This window comes from Alligator sinensis, unplaced genomic scaffold, assembly GCF_000455745.1.
Source record: "Alligator sinensis unplaced genomic scaffold, ASM45574v1 scaffold325_1, whole genome shotgun sequence".
NCBI classification, from domain to species: Eukaryota; Metazoa; Chordata; order Crocodylia; family Alligatoridae; genus Alligator; species Alligator sinensis.
The window spans coordinates 1,548,073-1,564,929 of record NW_005842118.1 but is presented as its reverse complement, the minus strand read 5'-3'; the positions used below and the strand labels follow the sequence as shown (position 1 = coordinate 1,564,929).

Genomic DNA, 16,857 nt, shown 5'->3' with positions numbered 1-16,857 from the left:
CCCTTGGTTTCTGGCCTGAGACACTGCAGACACATGCCTGCATTTAGTGAATCTAAAGTGATGTCTATTCACTTGCAAATCAGTTCAATCTATGCAGGTTAGACTAACTTGCAAAGATTGAATCAATTCAGGCTCAGGCTTTTTGAATGTCTGTCCCTAGCCTGGGAGTCTGTGGCTGGATCACCACACAAATTCTAGTGAGTAGCCCACAGGTGCCAAAAATCTTTCTTTCTGTTTTTATTATTAGTAGAGCCTTAGAGGTGCAAGACAAAAGTCTACATGGCTCCTAGAAAGTAGTTTGAATCTACCATATGACCTGAAGATTTACCTTCATTTTTCTGATTCAGATGGCCACCTGTTTTTGAAAAACAGCATTTGCTAAACAAGTAAATGGAAAGTTTTTATTGGAATTTTGTAATCCAAAAACATTAGACAGCAGAGGCATAACTGGGTAGTTCTGTGCCCTGGGTGGCAGTGGTTAGCAGGACATTGACTACATCTGGGCTCTTGGTGGTTTCAGTTGCTGGGAGAGCAGCAGCAGCTACTATTTTTGCATCCTTCATAAATCAGTGCCTAGGGCTCATACCCCAATTGCCCCATCTTAGTTATGCTACTGTTAGAAAAAAATAGAGTTAGAGTTTTACTGCCACCATTATGGCTAAATAATGCTGATGGGTATACTAGCAATGCACAGGTACAAAGATCAGTTTTGTAGTGGGCTTGACTTGCTTCTGTAGGCACTCAGATGTGTGCAGTATTCACTCGTGTTAAATATATCAGACATTACATAGGAATGTTCCTCACCAGAAGGATAAGTGAAAGTCCTGGTCTCGTACTCTGTTGTAGTATGACAGCTTTATGCCCTCTTAGTCATAGTCACAGCAAAATAGGGAATTTTTTCATGCTGAACCACTATTTCCACTCATTAGCCATCCCTCTCTACTAGCTTATCTTTGCTTTGGATGAGATAAATTCAAAAGACCATATATTAAATGGATTTGATACAATTTTTCATTTATAGTAGCTATTTCTGTGTATGATGGAATTCTATACGTTACATTATCCATGCTACACTGAGGTGAACATAACCTGATTTATAATTCTATCCTGAGATTGTATTAGGCTATTCAAGACAAGTACTGCATCTGCTTTTATTTGATACTGAACTGTAAAGTCTGTTTTTTGACAGTTTGTTCCTGAGACTGATTGGCTACCTGCATGTCTCCAGCATATACCAAATTCTAATGAGCCAATTTATATATAAAGGAATGTGATTTTCCCTAAGAGACCTCTGTGGAGATTAAGCTGACTATAATAGAAAACTTGTGAGATTCATTTCCAGTTTTTCATATACGTTTATCATTGCAGTAGTAAAATTCTTTTTAACTTGGAAGTAATCTTCATGGGGGAGTAAGCTACAGAAGCTTTTTAATGATTTAATAAATTGTTAATTCCAAGCTACTTCATTGTTTTGATAACTTTCCTAGGGCAGCTGATTACACTTGGCCAGGGAAATGGGAGTTCCACAAGAAGTTCTGTGAAATAATGAGCTGATATTTGTGGAAATGTATTCTTGGGAGGCAGGATGGAGGAACACCTTCTCTATACTTAAGTCGCATTTAGAAATGAGTTTAAAGAGTCCAAAACACTTGTTTGAAGTTCAAAGTAATGCATATATTGTCTTCCTCCCCACCAGGAGTTATTGCAAGTTAACACCTATACTTTATCAAAAGAAAAATAGAAATAAAGAGCTTTCAGAAATCCAGATGGATTACATCAGTCTTTCTTGCCCAGTGATTAGGGATCTAACAAATACATGATTTCATGGTGTGACAGGGCACCTACAGTTCCTGCCACTTTAAGGTTTCTAGTTAGCAGTGGAGTAGCCAGCAGGTGGGTGCTAGCCTCATCTAGGCTAGCACACGACCCTAGGAGGACCCTGGGATTGGCTGAGGGGGTGGAGTAGCTTCCATTTTAACCCAGGCCCTCAGAGGGAGAAGCACCAGTCTGAGATGATCAGGCAAGAAAGCAACATCAGCCTGAGCTGCTCCTGGAACACCTTGGAGGTAAGGGCAGGAGCTATGGGGATGGTTTGGAGGCTCCTGGTCCTGGGTATGACGTGAAAGTGCACCCTGCTGGGGAAGGATGGCCTGGTGGGACTCCCTGTGGTGGGTGAGTCTGCAGGAAATGCCAGGCCAGTTACCTCCCTGGTGAAAGGTGAGGAGGGGTGCCTGAAAACTCCAGCCCCTGCCTACCGGTGGGTTACCAACAAGGGAAGAGACCTAGGCCAGGCAATCCCAGAGGGGAACACCTGAGCCCAGTGTAGTGGGTCCAGGCATAGCAGCAGCCACCTGAGCCTACCGGGTGAAAGACCCTAGTGTTAGGGGCCAGGCATGGCAGCAGCCACCTGAGCCTACAGGGTGAGAGACCACAGTGTTAGGAGCCAGGCACAGCATTAGCCACCTGAGCCCCACTGGGTGAAAGAGCTCAGCCTCTCTGGGCCACTGGGGAAGTGAAGCAGCCCAGAGTGGGGCTGAGTGTGGCCTTGTGAAGCAGAAGGCCCAGTGAGGTGTTGGGTGTGTAGAGAGGCCCCGTTGAGGACAGTAAAGATGAGTGGCCCTAGTGAGGGGGAGAATTACTGAATTGGGAATATGGAAAGGCCAGATGTGACAATATGGAAAGACTGGATGTGAGATTGAACATCAGTGAGGCATGGGACACATGTAAGGGTAGGTCAGAGTGTGCACCAAGGCCCTTGGCATCAGGAGAGTGAGCAATGGGCAGCTTCCCACCTTAGAAACAACAATCATATTATTTTTCATCAAGGTGTGGCAGATGAGTGAGACAGAGGTTTAGCCCTAAACAGGCAGGTGGCCGTCATTGAGACCCGAACCTAAAAGGCCAGGCTGTTACACACAGATTTTACAGAAATTGTGTAATTGGCAGTCACTCATAAAATAGCTGGATCCCTGTGAAAAAGTGCAGGGAACTAGCTGTGTTAAAAAAGCTGGCAAAGAGCTGGTAAAAAGCTGTCTCCTAGAAGGGCAGGGGAGGGGGGAAAGGAGCAAAGAGGAAAAAAAAAAAAGGTAGACTCCCTGTCTTCTGAAGTCGGGGGAGGAGAGAGAGAGGAAGAAACAGGGTGATAAGGGTGAGGGGATGGGGAGAGGGCAGGGAGCGCATCTAGCAGAGCTTCCCAGGCAGCGCAGTCCATGCTGCCTCTGTGGTACTCTGCATGGGGCTGAGCTCCACTCATTTGCACTGGAGCAGCCCATGCCATGCTCCTACTGGTACCCACAGCCAGGTCAGATGCTGCTCTGTGCCCCCTTCCTCCAGTTACAGGATCTGAAGCTGAACCCCCACTTTTCTGCCAGGAGTTGTGCAGTATGGTGCAGCAGAAGGGAAAGGAGGAGCTGCTGCTGGAGGTAGGGGGTGCAGAGCTGTATTCAGCTGGATGCAGCCACACAGGGAACAGCCTGCTGGAAGCTGCTTCTGCTCCAGCACCTGGGGCTCTGGCTCCAGCTCCTAGGAAAGCAGCCAGGAACTGGAGCTGGAGCTCTGGCACTGTGGCAAGAGCAACCTGGCTGAAGCTGCTTGCTCACCCACCTGCCTGGAATGGTGTGGTACAGCAGGGGCAGGAGCAGCTTCCAGCAGGATGTTCCTGATGAAGCTGCAGCCAGCTGAGTGTTGATCTGCACCCCTTGCTTCCAGCAGCAGCTCCTCATCTTGCTCCTGCTGCACTGTGCCATGTCACTCCTGGCAGGCATGCAGGGGGCCTGGCTCCAGATCCTGGAACTGGAGATGGGGGTGGTGCAGAGCAGCACCCAGCTGCAGCTGCAGCAGGAACAGCCCTGGCTGCTCACTGGCCAGGGTCCAAACCAGCAGGCACAGGAGGGATCCAGGCACAGGCCGCCCTGGTGCAAGTGGGCAAAGTATGGCCCCTTTTAATGCTTGTCGAGTGCCACAGGGGCAGCTGTGGGCCAGATCCAGTCACCTGGCAGGCTGGATCCAGTCTGCAGGCCATATTTTGCCCACCCCTGAGCTAGGGCTTTCAATCAGTGCCTGGGAGGGTTAGGACTTGCCGCACCCTTCAGCCAACCAGAAGCATGGAGGGTCCCACTTTGCTCCGCCTTTAAAATGGCAGTCCTGGCCATAATAAGACCATGAAATTGGGGACCCTGGGCATGTTATAGCCATGTAATTAACTATTTTCTTTGTGCCTTTATCAAGATAACAGTTTCAGGAGATGAGAATTAAGGAAGTGCTCAAAGCAGTTAGAAATATTTCTGATTTTCCCTCCCCACTACATATAGTTTCAGGTTCTTCTTAAGACAAAAGCTTTGAAATAAAATAATTATATATAATGTTTTCTGTGCCAGTATTTACATTGTATTGTTTTTCTTCCATTTGATTTAACATTGTTTTTATAAAATACAGAAGTTAGTATTTGATATTTTGCTAAATAGAGTGTTAGTTGTGCTTTAAAGTAGGGTGAGTTAACTGCAGAGCAGAACAGTCTTAGGAAATGACATTTTTGTATATGTTTGAACAACCAATTGTATTTTAATGCTTGTTAACTAAACAGATTGAAAATTTGGACAAGCATTGGTAATGGTGACGGTAATTTCATTCCAGAGATGTAAATTTGAGGGGGAAAAAACAGTAAATTGTGGCAGGTATTTAAAATATAACTTTTGACTTACTATAGGTCATGGACAGATAAACACAGATGGAAACAAAGAACAGGTAAAGGAAAGTTATGATCCTTCATATGGCATAAATTACTCACTATTACAAAAAAATCAGCTCTAATAAAAGTCACAGGGAAAGGAAGGGAAGAAAAGAGATTATGTAACAGAGCACATAATAGAGCAAATCACAAATAAGCAACACCTAGCCTACATGCAAGATCCATATTAAAGCACTGGTCCTGCTGTGAATTTTCCCACATAGTACAATGGGCCTTTGGCCCCAGATTGTTCTGTAGATGCCCACAGCTCCTTTGGTACAGAACTTGTCACATTGTTGGTGCCTAATAATGTTTTAGCTATGGGTTTAGTTCAAACCCCAACCCCTTATACTGCAAAGATGTTTGTCTGGAAAAAAAACAAAAAACAAACTTTTTAAACTGTAAAAAGTAAAATGCAATAAATAAAACTTAAGAAAAATTACATCACTTGAATAGGTTTAGAGCATAATGATAAGAATCCCTTTCTCTCCCAATGAATTTTTGTTCAATCCCAGATAGCCACAGCAGTCATAAGGGAGCTGACTTTTTATGCATGATGAACAAAAGCATTATAGCTCTTTTTAAGAATGAGTCTAATATTCCTGCCTGTCAAGTAAGATGCTTCACATTCTTAAAATTAGGTTTATATTGGAGGTGGCACAACTCTTTAATTCTATTACACTATTAAAAATATATATATAAATCTGTTCAGTCACTGCTTTTGACAGCAGTTTTTTATTGTCTGGTGGTTTGGGATTAAAAGAGTTGTGGGGAAAGGTGACCTTGATATGGATTTAAGTGCAGTGCTTCTTGACACAGTGGAATAGAGCAACAGTATTGGTATTAACATAATTATGTTGTTAAATGCACCAGGGGTGAATTACTTACAACAAATTAAATAAGTGGTGTTCTTATTTCATAAACTGCATTTAATCTCACGCATGACTGTCTTTATGATACAGTTACAGCAATGCAGTAAATTAAATATGAATGGAAGACTAGCCAATACTTTCCTAAGCAGATGTTTTTTGTTTGAACTAAAAGAGAGGAATGTATGCTTTAAAAGTCATTAAGGTCAAACAGGTGAGATCCCATACAACTGCTGCATGGAATTAATGTATACATTTACTGGTTAATTTTCTTTTTTCTTTGTCAGTCTGATTCATATAGAAAGGTAGGAAGCTGGCTACTATATCATAGACTAAAATTGTACAAAGGAGTTTTTAAAATACGATATTACAAGGAAACCAACACAGGTTATATTATCATCTTAACATTAAGGGTCTGTTCTTGCACTTCTCTCACATAAAAGTGTATTTCTAGTCAAAAGGAAGCTTTGCTGCTGTAAAAAGCCCAAAATAAGTAGTTCTCAACCTTTTTTTGCCAAGGTCCACTGCTGGGAGTGGAGTGCGGTGGCAGCAGCCCAGGGGGTGGGGGAGCTCTTGGCACACAGCACGGCTCATCCTTTGTGTGCGGCACCACTGGCATTGCCCCCGCAACCCTCATTTGGGTCATGACCCGAGGTTAGGAACTACTGCCCTAAATGGTTAACTGTTTTTAAGCACAGAGTTCCACTTTACATTTATATTAATTGGAAAAACGACATAATTTCTATGAAAAACATACAAGAAATCACTGCTAGTTACCACAGAGGCTTTTAATCATGCCATATTTATTGATATTTTATCAAAAGTTTCCAACAATTCTGGTTATTTATAGAAAAAAAAATCATACTCTCAGATAAAACAAACAAACCCCAAGAACCCCCAAAACCCACTTCTATACTTTAATTACTTATATTGTGGTAGCACTTAGAAGCCCTACCTGAGATTTGGATGCTGGTGTGCTACATACTTTACAGAAATATCACCATATTTACTCAAATTTAAGACAACCCCCCAATGATTAGATTCTATACATGGAAAATTTATAAATTTGTTATAATTTTCCATGTATAGAACCTAATTATTGAAGAGCCATCTTTAATTTATGGGGGAGGGAGGGAGCAGAGGTCCCACTGCTGCAAAGGATCTCTGCTCCCCACTTCACTCTTTCATCTTTCCCCACTTCCAGCCTTTGCTCTCCTTTCATTTTTCCTCTCCCCTCCATTGTCTTTTTTTTTTTCTTCTCCCCCCCCCTTCCCAGCTTCTGCAGCCATAAGGAGTGCTGCTACAAGGTGCTACAGGCTGGGGCTGGGATCGTGCTCAGTGCCCCAGGCTGCAGCATGGATGGAGCCTCCTGGCATGGATCAAGGGTTAGGCGGGGGAGGGAGAGGGACAGTTGGGGAAGCAGGGAGATAGTGGGGAAGAGGCTGCAGGAGGGAGATGGCAGGGTGCAGAGGTGGGGGCGGGGGGGCAAGCAGCTACTATGACTACAGCCCAGGCACTGGGTGGGGGCTGGATCCAGAGCCACAGGAACTGCTGCACCCCTTTGACCCCCACCAGTGCCCCAGAAAGATTAATGGTAAAAAGTTACGTTTTGCCCAATTCCCCTTTGGACTTCTGAAACCAAAAGTTTGATCCCACCCTTAGTTATCATCTGACACTGGAGACACCTGAAGTACACGGATGTCTAAATATTTACACTGAAGTTAGCAGGCTCCTAAAACTAGTCTTTTTGGCATGCCCAACATTTTCTCAGTTTTGACAGTGTGTGTTGTAGAAAACCTGGGTGCTGAATTCAGGACTGTGTATTCTGTTATGGAGCTAGGCTTAACCATTGCAATGTTCTAAGCACCTTTGTGGATTTATCATTAAGCAACTTGTTCAAGTTCATGCAGAACATCTGTGGAAAATATATCCACTAACTTATGCAACCTAATGCCCTGACATTGCAGGATGTTTTCCTAGAAATATAGGAGTCCAGGAAAGATGGTTTTACTGTAAAAAAACCTTACTGAGGGTATAGGAACAAACCATCCCAATATGCAGGAAGAATAGCAAATATGCCAGGAGATCTGCTTGGTTTAGCAGGGAACTCTTCGGTGAGCTTAAGCACAAAAAGGGAGCTTAAAAGAAGTGGAAGTTTGGACAGATGACTAGGGAGGAGTATAACAATATTGCTCGGGCATGCAGGGATGAAATCAGGAAGGCCTAAGTGCAATTGGAGTTGCAGCTAGCAAGGGATGTGAAGGGTAACAAGGATTTCTACAAATATGTTAGCAACAAGAGGAAGGTCAGGGAAAGCATGGGTCTCATACTGAATAGGGGATGCAACCTAATGACAGATGATATGAGGAAAGGGCTGAAGTATTCAATGCCTTTTCTACACAAGGTCAGCTCCCAGACTATTGCACCTGGCAGCACAGTTTCTTAGATTGAGATGACTGTCCAGTCTCTTCTTGAAAACCTCCAGGGTAGGTGACTCTGCCACTTCTGGAGGGAGTTTATTCCACAGTCTGGCCACCCTGACTGTGAAGCAGTTTTTCCTGTTATTAAGCCTGAAGCAGCCTTCCAGGAATTTGTATCCATTGGTCCTGGTCTTCCCCAGGGGTGCCCTAGTGATCAGTTGTTTACCAAGCTTCTGATGCACTCCTCTGACATAGCGGTAAGCCGCTGTCAAGTCCCCTCTCAACCTTCTCTTCTTTAGGCTAAAGAAGCCCGGGTCCCTCAGCCTTTTCTCGTATGGCTTGCCTTGCAAGTCCTTGATCATACAGGTGTCTCCTTTCTGGACCCTCTCAAGTTTTTCTATGTCCTTATTGAAATGCGGTGCCCAGAATTGGACGCAGTACTCCAACTGTGGTCTCACCAGTGCTGGGTACAGCAGGAGTATCACTTCCTTAGTTTTATATGAGATGCATCAGATGATTCATACCAGTGTGTTGTTTGCCCTGCTGGCCACCGCATCGCACTGATGGCTCATGTTCATGAGATGGTCTGTCATTACCCCTAGGTCCCTTTCACCCATGATGCAAATCAGGCTGTCACCTCTGAGCCTGTATGTACATTGAGGGTTATTTGCTCCCAGATAGGGCACCTTACACTTAGAAGTGTTAAGCTTCATATGGTTCTGGTCTGCCCAACTCTTGAGCCTGTCCAGGTCTGCCTGTATCAGCAACCTGTGTTCCAGCATAACCACACTGCCCCATACCTTGGCGTCGTCCGTGAACTTGGCCAGCGAGTTTTTCACTCCCCCATCCAAATCATTGATAAAGATGTTGAAAAGCACCGGTCTAAGCATGGACCCCTGGGGGACACCACTGGCCACTTTGCACCAGGACGACACAGGTCTGCTCATGAGAACTCTTTGGGCCCTACCCTGTAGCCAGTTTCCAACCCACTGAACCATCAAGCACCTGAGCCCACAATCTTCCAGTTTTCCCAGAAGGATATTGTGGGATACTAGATCAAAAGCCTTTTGGAAGTCTAGGTATATAACATCTACCTTGTCTCCCATGTCCAGGTGGCGAGATACCTGGTTGTAGAAGGTGATGAGATTGGTAAGACAAGACCTACCTATGACAAAGCCACGCTGGCTGTTGTTCAGAATCTTACCTTCCATGAGCGTATCGCACATAGATTCTTTAATTACCTTTTCCAGGATTTTCACTGGGATAGAGGTTAGGCTAATTGGCCTATAGATGCCTGTGTCCTCCCTCTTCCCCTTCTTGAAGATGGGCACAATGTTGGCCCTCTTCCAATCCTCAGGGACCTCTCCTGTGTTCCATAAATTCTGAAAGAGCCTTACCAGGGGTTCTGCAATGACCTCAGCCAGCACCTTCAGCACTCTCGGATGGAGTCCATCTGGTCCTGCTGACTTATAAATGTCTAGCTTTTCTAGTTGGTATTGCACCCACAATGGGGAGGCTGTCAGTCTTGGCATGCCCACTATAAGCCTTATCTTGCTTGACTTTCCCCATGGTCCAGTGAAATACCAAAGCAAAGTAGGCATTCATGAATTCAGTTTTTTCCTGAATGTTGGTTATCAGCTGTCCCGAGGTTAAGCAGGGGTCTCACGCCTCCATTTGTTTTCCTTCTACTGCCTACATACCTAAAGAAGGACTTCTTATTGTCCTTGACTCCTGTGGCTAACCTAAACTGAGTTGTCACTTTGGCTTTCCTGATTTCAGGAGAAGGTGAGCAGGCCTCAGTGGTGAAAGAACAGGTTAGGAACTGTTTAGAAAATCTGAACATGTACAAGTCTATAGAGCCAGATGCAATGTATTCAGGCATGCTGAGGGAGTTGTCTCATGTGATTGAAGAATTTCTGAACATTATCGTTGAAAACTTGGGGCAACTGGGGGAGGTCCCAGATGATTGGAAAAGGGCAAATATAGTGCCAATCTTTAAGAAAGGGAAGAAGGAGGGTCCAGGGAACTACAGGTCAGTCAACTTCACCTTTCTCCCCAGAAAAATCATGGAGCAGGTCCCCAAGGAATCCATTTCTGAGCACCTGGAGGAGAATAAAGTGATTAGCAGGAATCCTGGTTTTCCCTGATATAAAATAATAAATTCTCAGATAAAAAACCCACAAATTCTCTAATTGACCCCCCCAACCATTATTAAAATAGTCTCCCCACAGCCTGCCCCCTGCTTTTGCCTCTCATCTTCCTCACAGCCTTGTTGTTGCCCATCTCCTACACCCACAGCCCCTCCTCCCCTAGCCCAGCTGGAGGGGGCCTCCAGCTGCCAGGGCTATGGACCCGGGTCCACAGACCCCTGCCCCAGCTCCCTTTTGCTGCCTGCAGTGGGGGCCTGGCTTCCCACCATGATGTGCTCTCCAGAGGGGGACAGGGGGGACCCATGCCCCCCAGATCTGTGCACAGGGCAGGCATAGGCTGTGGACATGGGCTCCTGTCCTGCTGCCCTCCCCTGGGATCTCTGCAGCCTGCCAGGCATGACCTGGTGTGGCAGGGCACAGTGGAGCCATGTAGAGAAGCTGCTCACTGCTGTGAGCTCCCCACTGCCCTGGCAACATGCCTCCTGCATGCGGGGCTGCAGTAAGGGCAGTGGCATGGGTTTAAACCCCTCAAAGCAGCCCCATGCACAGGAGGCATGTTGCCAGGGCAGTAGGGAGCTCACAGCAATGAGCAGCTCTTCTGTGCAGCCCTGCTGCACTGGGTCATGCCCACGGGCTGCAGAGGCCCTGGGGGAGGGCAGCAGGGTAGGAGCCCATACCTGCAGCCCATGCCTGTCCTGTGCACAGATCTGGGGAAGAAGGTCCCCCCTATCCCCCTCAAGAGTGCATGCCATGGTAGGGAGACAGCCTCACACCCGCCCCCCAGACGAGGTGCCCGTGGCCCTGTCCCACTCCCCATTGGGACCCTGAAGCCTCATCCCTGCCTAGCTCCCTCCCTCCCTACAGGGGCCTCAATTCCCCTCTTCTCCCCCTACCACTTACCTGTGGGAGCTGCTCTTAGGCTGCCTGGGGCCATGTGCATATAGATGCATCTGGCACCTCCTGTCTTACCACCCTCCTTCTGCTCCCTCCCAGCTCCCTGGAACTCTGTCAGTCTGCAGGGAGAGCTCATTGCTAAACAGGAAACTCCATGGGTTTCTCTGGTAAAATGAGAAATGTGCATTTGCCTCTGGCAAAGGTAGAATCCTGTTTACTTGGTTTTTCGAAGGGAAATAGAAAACCTGGATCCCTGGTGATCAGGTATAGTCACCATGGATTCGCCAAGGACAAGTCATGCCTGATCAACCTGATTGCCTTCTATGATGAGATGAGACTCTGTGTATGTGGGAAAAGCAATGGATGTGATATACAGGTTTGCCTCACTTTATGCAGTACATGCTGTAACAGGGGGCTTTCTCGGGGCTGATTTACCTTTGGCCCGCCCATCTGTTTCTGGGCCAACCGCCCATCTTCTTGCTTGCCATGCCTTGTTAATTAATTAACAATCTTAATTAGGTGGGAGGCTACCCATTTTCTTGCCCCGATGCCAGGGGGTGCTATCTGTGGCCCTGTACCTCCCCTACACCACAGCACATGCCTCGCAGATGGCATCCAGCTGTTACTCTCACTGGCCCCACACTGGGTCCCAGACTTTTCTAACCAGGACCCCTCCAAGATCCCTCCTTTCTGGCAGCCTACCCCACCTTCATTCATGCTAACTAGCTCCCTGAAACTATTTTCCCCTCTCGGGTGTGATCTCCCAGGGACCTTTGGCCATACAGGCCCTGGCCTCACCTCTAAGGCCAGTCAGAAACCTCAGGCCCTCTTAGCTCTGGGTGTCTCTCATGGTGGGCCACTTGCCCTATTGACCATCCTGGTCCTGGCCCCAGCATTGACCAGTTGAGGGTACTTTATCAGGTCTGAGTCTCTAGCCCCACTCTCTCCCTGGGGTCTGCCCTCTGGGCCCTACTAGCAGGTGACCCACCCAGTTGTGGGAGCTGGGGTTAAGGCTCCCTGACCCACCTTTCACCAGGGTGGTAACTGGCCTGAAAATTCCTGGGGGCTCCTGCACCACTGAGAGCCCCACCAGGCCACCCATTCCTGGCATGGTGCAGTTTTAGGTCATGCCGAGGACCAGGAGCCTCTTAGCCATCCCCTACATCTCCTCCCTTATCTCCAGGATGATACCAGCAGGCTTGCAGCCAGGACTGCCAGTAGGGAACTGAACTGTTTATATAGGCAGCCAGGGCTGCTCCAAAATGGCTGCATGGGGCTGCTCCAAAATGGCTGCCACAATCAAGCACCTGCTGGTTGTTTCACTCTGATCTTAAAGTGGCAGGCACAAACAGTGCCTTGCCCCACATGCATTCATGGAAAACAATGCATAACTCAAATTCTCATAAAGGGAACCAACTTTACAATGTACCAAATAGGGATATGTTCCAAGACCTAGACTTTAGTGAACCCCAAACCCATTTCTATCACTTTTACAAGATAATTTTGGTATTCACCAGCAGCAGAGAGGGGTAGGAGATAAGCTAGCAGGATGCTTAGAAGCCATAATGGGGGTAGCAACCACAGAAACACATGTCGTGGACAATGAGCAAGGAGCACAGATCCACATAGGAGACTATATTTTGCTGCACATCACTCCCACAATACACTGCACAAAGCAGCTGGCTGCAGGCTTCCACCACACCGATCACATACGTATGAAATTACCTCACATATAACAAATTTTTGGTATAAAAATGGTTATTGCATAAAAGCAAATTTGCACATACAGGAACTGCATAAAGCAAGGGAAACCTGTACCTTGACTTTAACAAGGCTTTTGATATGGTCTCCCACCGCATTCTTGCAAACAAGCTGAGGAACTATGGGTTGGATGAATGGACTGTAAGGTGGATAGAAATCTGGCTGGATTGTCAAGTCAGTGGGTAGTGATCAATGGTTTAAGGTCTAGTTGGCAGCTGGTATCAAGTGGAATGCCTCAGCGGTTAGTCAGGGGCTGGTTTTGTTCAATATCTTCATTAATGATCTGAAAGATGGGAAGGATTTCACCCTAAGCAAGTTTGTGGGTGACATCAAGCTGGGGGAAGTAGTAGATATATGGGAGGGTAGGGATAAGATTCAGAGTGACTTAGACAAAATGGAGGATTAGGTCAAAAGAAATCAACAACAAGGAAAAGTGCAAAGACCTGCACCTAGGACAGAAGAAACTGATGCATTGCTACAGGCTTGGGATCAACTGGCTAAGCAGAAACTGTAGAAAAGGACCTGGGGGTTACAGTGGATAATAAGCTGAATATGAGTCAACAGTGTGCCCTTGTTGCCAAGAAAGCTAACAGTATATTGGGTTGCATTGGTAGGAGCATTGCCAGCAGATCAAGGGAATTATCTGCTGGCAATTCCCCTAAATTATTCCCCTCTATTCTGCACTGGTGGGGCCACACCTGGAGTACTGTGTCCAGTTTTTGGCCCCCCACTACAGAAACAATGTAGACAAATTGGAGAGGATCCAGTGGAGTGAATGAAGATGGTTACAGGGCTGGGGCACATGGCTTATGAGGAGAGGCTGAGGGAACTGGTCTTATTTAGTCTGCAGAAGAGAAGACTGAAGAGGGATTTGATAGCAGCTTTTCACTACCTAAAGGGTGGTTCCAAAGAGGATGGAGTTAGACCAGGCATGGACAATTATTTTGGGCGGAGGGCTGCTTAATGAGTTTTGGCAAGCTGTCGAGGCCAGCATGGGTAGACCTACCCCTTGACAGGTGCCCACCCCATGTCTGCCATCTTGGGGGTGGAAGTCCCACCCCTAACCTCTGACCTTTACCACTGGAAGTCCCTCCCCTTGCCCCTGGAAGTACTCCTTTGGGGAAGAGGGTTTGCCATCAGAGGGGGGAAAAAATTACATACTAAAAATCAAACACCCATAATAATATATTTAAATTTAATTAAAAAAAAATTGTCCTGATTTGTATGAGTTTGTGCTATATATGCAGAAGTGATTGAATATGGGGATTTGTGGGGATGTGTGTGTGTGTGTGTGTGTGTGTGTGTGTGTGTGTGTGTGTGTGTGGGTATGGGAGCCATGTAGTGGAGAGTGGCCGGCTAGTGGGTGGGCAGGGAAGTGGGGAAAGCGGTGGGGGAGGGGGTGGAAGTGAGCGGGAGCATGGGGCCTAGACCAATGTCCTGGGGCCAACATTGGTGGGGCCCAGAGCAGGGTGGCAGGAGCATGGGGCATGGGCAGGCAGGGGTCTGTGGAGCTGGGCTGGGCAGCACAAGCAGGGAGAGGAGGGAGCTGATCCAGCTCCATACAGCACCTGCTGGCCGGTACCCTGTGCTCTTGCCGCCCTGATCTGTGCCCTGGCAGGGATGGGGAATGAGTGGAACAGAGACCAGGAACACGCAGCCCAGAGAGCAGGCACAGTCAGCCTCGCATGGGCTCTGAATAGTTGCAGCACGGGGCATTGGCCATGAGGAGGGGGAGCATCCACTTTCCCCCTGCACTGAGCACCAGTTCGTTCTCCACTGCTACCCTGGACCCCGTACCTGTTCCAGGTTGCCCAGTGGGACTGAGAGGCAGCAGCAGCAACCAGCTGGGCAGAAACTGCTGCTCACCATGGAGGAAAGTGACTCCCACACTTGCTGCCACCAGGCACTGTTTGATGCGGCTGCCCACCCAGAGCTTGGACTGTGCTTGGTTGTGGTGCAGCTGCTTCACTGCTGCCTTTGTGCTGCCCCGTGGCTGCTCCAAACAACCACCCCACTCTCCCTGCTGGTGCAGCCCAGCCCGGCTCCATAGACCCGTGCCAGCCTCACACCCCATGCTTCCGCTGTCCCGCTCTGGGCCCTGCTGGTGCTGGCTCTGGGACACAGGCACAGGCCCTGTGCTCATTCGCGCTGTTCACTTCCACTCCCTTCCACCCCTGCCACCGCTTTCCCACCTGCTGGCTGGCCACTTTGCTCCACATGACTCCCGGCTACATAGCCAGACCATGGGGCTCAGCAGGAGTTGGCCAGGCCCTGAGGACTGAGGCAATCCCTGCAGTCCTCCCCTGCTTCTTCCCCAGCCACAAACAGCCTCCATGGTCCCAGGCCAGAAGCCCCTGCTAGGCAGGGGCTTCCGTTTGGGGTGGGGGGGCGGGACTGAGTGAGCCCTGCTGTTGCAGGAGCCTGCCATGGCTTCCCCTGGGTCCTATTGACCCTGGCTTCTGTCATGTTTGATAGGAGCCAGGGACAGATAAATATTAATTTTCTAAATTTTTAGGGGCCCCATGGGCCAGATGGAATGGCCTGGCAGGCCAAATTTTGCTCACCCCTGATTTAGACTGTTATCAGTGGTGGCAGATGACAACAAGGTGCAATGGTCTGAAGTTGCAGCAAATGAAGTTTAAGTTGGATATTACGAAAAACATTCTTATTAGGAAGGTAGTAAAGCACTGGTACAGGTTAGCCATTAACAAGTTTTTCCCTCACCTGTGTTTTATATAACTCCCTCCCTCCAACCCTTTAATAGCTTGACTTGTAACGGAAACTGAGTGGTTCTGCAGGCATAAGGGATAAAAGAGCCTTCCATTGTATATGGTGTATCAAGATTACAGAAACCGCTATAATCATGCTTGCTGTGGGCCACAACAGGCAACTCTGGGAATGAAATTAGCAGGACCACTCTTAAGGTACGTCACAACTTTTGCATATGGGAGCAGAAAGAGTCTGGCAAGTTACATAATATTTGGAGTACTATGAAGTCAAGGAGAAAGGGAGGGAAGTTTTGTGCAGATAATTTTAAAGTAAACAACAAACTTGAAGAAGTTCTTTAGCATTTATTTTTGATAAATGTTAACCCTTTAATGAGATCCGCTTTAGGTCACCAAACAGCTTTCATGTAGACATGAGACACAGGAACCAGTATTCTAGAAGGAAGAAGTTCCATGTTCCAGTTTCTTTAATGACTGAATCTCATGCCTGCAACAAGAGATTGTCCTCATCAATATACCAACATCTCCAGCCCAACATTCCCCTACTGAAGGCAAGGCTGGTGGCATTCCCTGCTATTAAGGTTATCTAATACTTTTTACAATAAGTCCTTGTTTGCCCAACTTAAACCTTCTGGGCGTTATTTTTTTTCTGGATGTCTAGACATTATTTTCCAGCCAAAATGGGAAAGAGATTATGGGAAGGTACATTGTTTTCCCCATGTTTAAAAATTCTGGAAATTTGAGCATCCAACTGGGAGGATGTGACAAGGACGAGATGTGAATTTCAGGGCAGAACAAGTAGAATGTGAGTTCACTAAAGCACAGTCACATTCAGAGCCTAGAGTAGGACTCATGATTGCTAATTTCTTCTGTTGTTAGTAATTTTTTTTTTTGGTGAAACCCACTAGCACAGTTTGTTTCTCCTTCTAGTGCTGCTCTGCAAGCATGATAACAACCTAGCACTCTCATCATCTACTACATTAGCTTAAGCAGTAGAAGTTTGCATTACAATTCTAAAGTTGCTGGTGAAATGCAGTTCTCCATATGGAATTCCTGGAATATTTTTGGGGGTGTTGGTTGTAGCCATGTTGGTCTAAGGACATAGGCACAGAAGGTTGTTTGGGTAAATAGGATATCTTTTATTAGACCAACTAAATGGTTGGAAAAATTGTTCTTGCAATCTTTTGGGCACAAACACCATTCTTCAGGACTCTCCTTATGCCCGAAGATAGGTGTTTGTGCCCAAAAGCTTGCAAAGAACAATTTTTCCAACTGTTTTGTTGGTCTAATAAAAGATATCGCATTTAACCA

General features: G+C 47.0%; 2 protein-coding genes and 1 long non-coding RNA gene across 4 annotated transcripts in view; 2 read left to right on the top strand and 1 right to left on the bottom strand.

Moving 5' to 3' along the window:
* CTNNA3 (catenin alpha 3) overlaps nt 1-16,857 on the top strand; it is a 1,539,787-nt gene that overhangs the window by 533,179 nt on the left and 989,751 nt on the right.
* The window catches only part of LRRTM3 (leucine rich repeat transmembrane neuronal 3), a 188,967-nt gene that overhangs the window by 59,547 nt on the left and 112,563 nt on the right, over nt 1-16,857 (bottom strand). The gene's annotated exons all lie outside the window — the stretch shown is intronic.
* LOC102368949 lies at nt 2,012-16,638 on the top strand. Its single transcript, XR_323967.2, has 3 exons — nt 2,012-2,066; nt 4,706-4,743; nt 15,935-16,638. It is a non-coding gene; the product is annotated as an uncharacterized LOC102368949 (long non-coding RNA).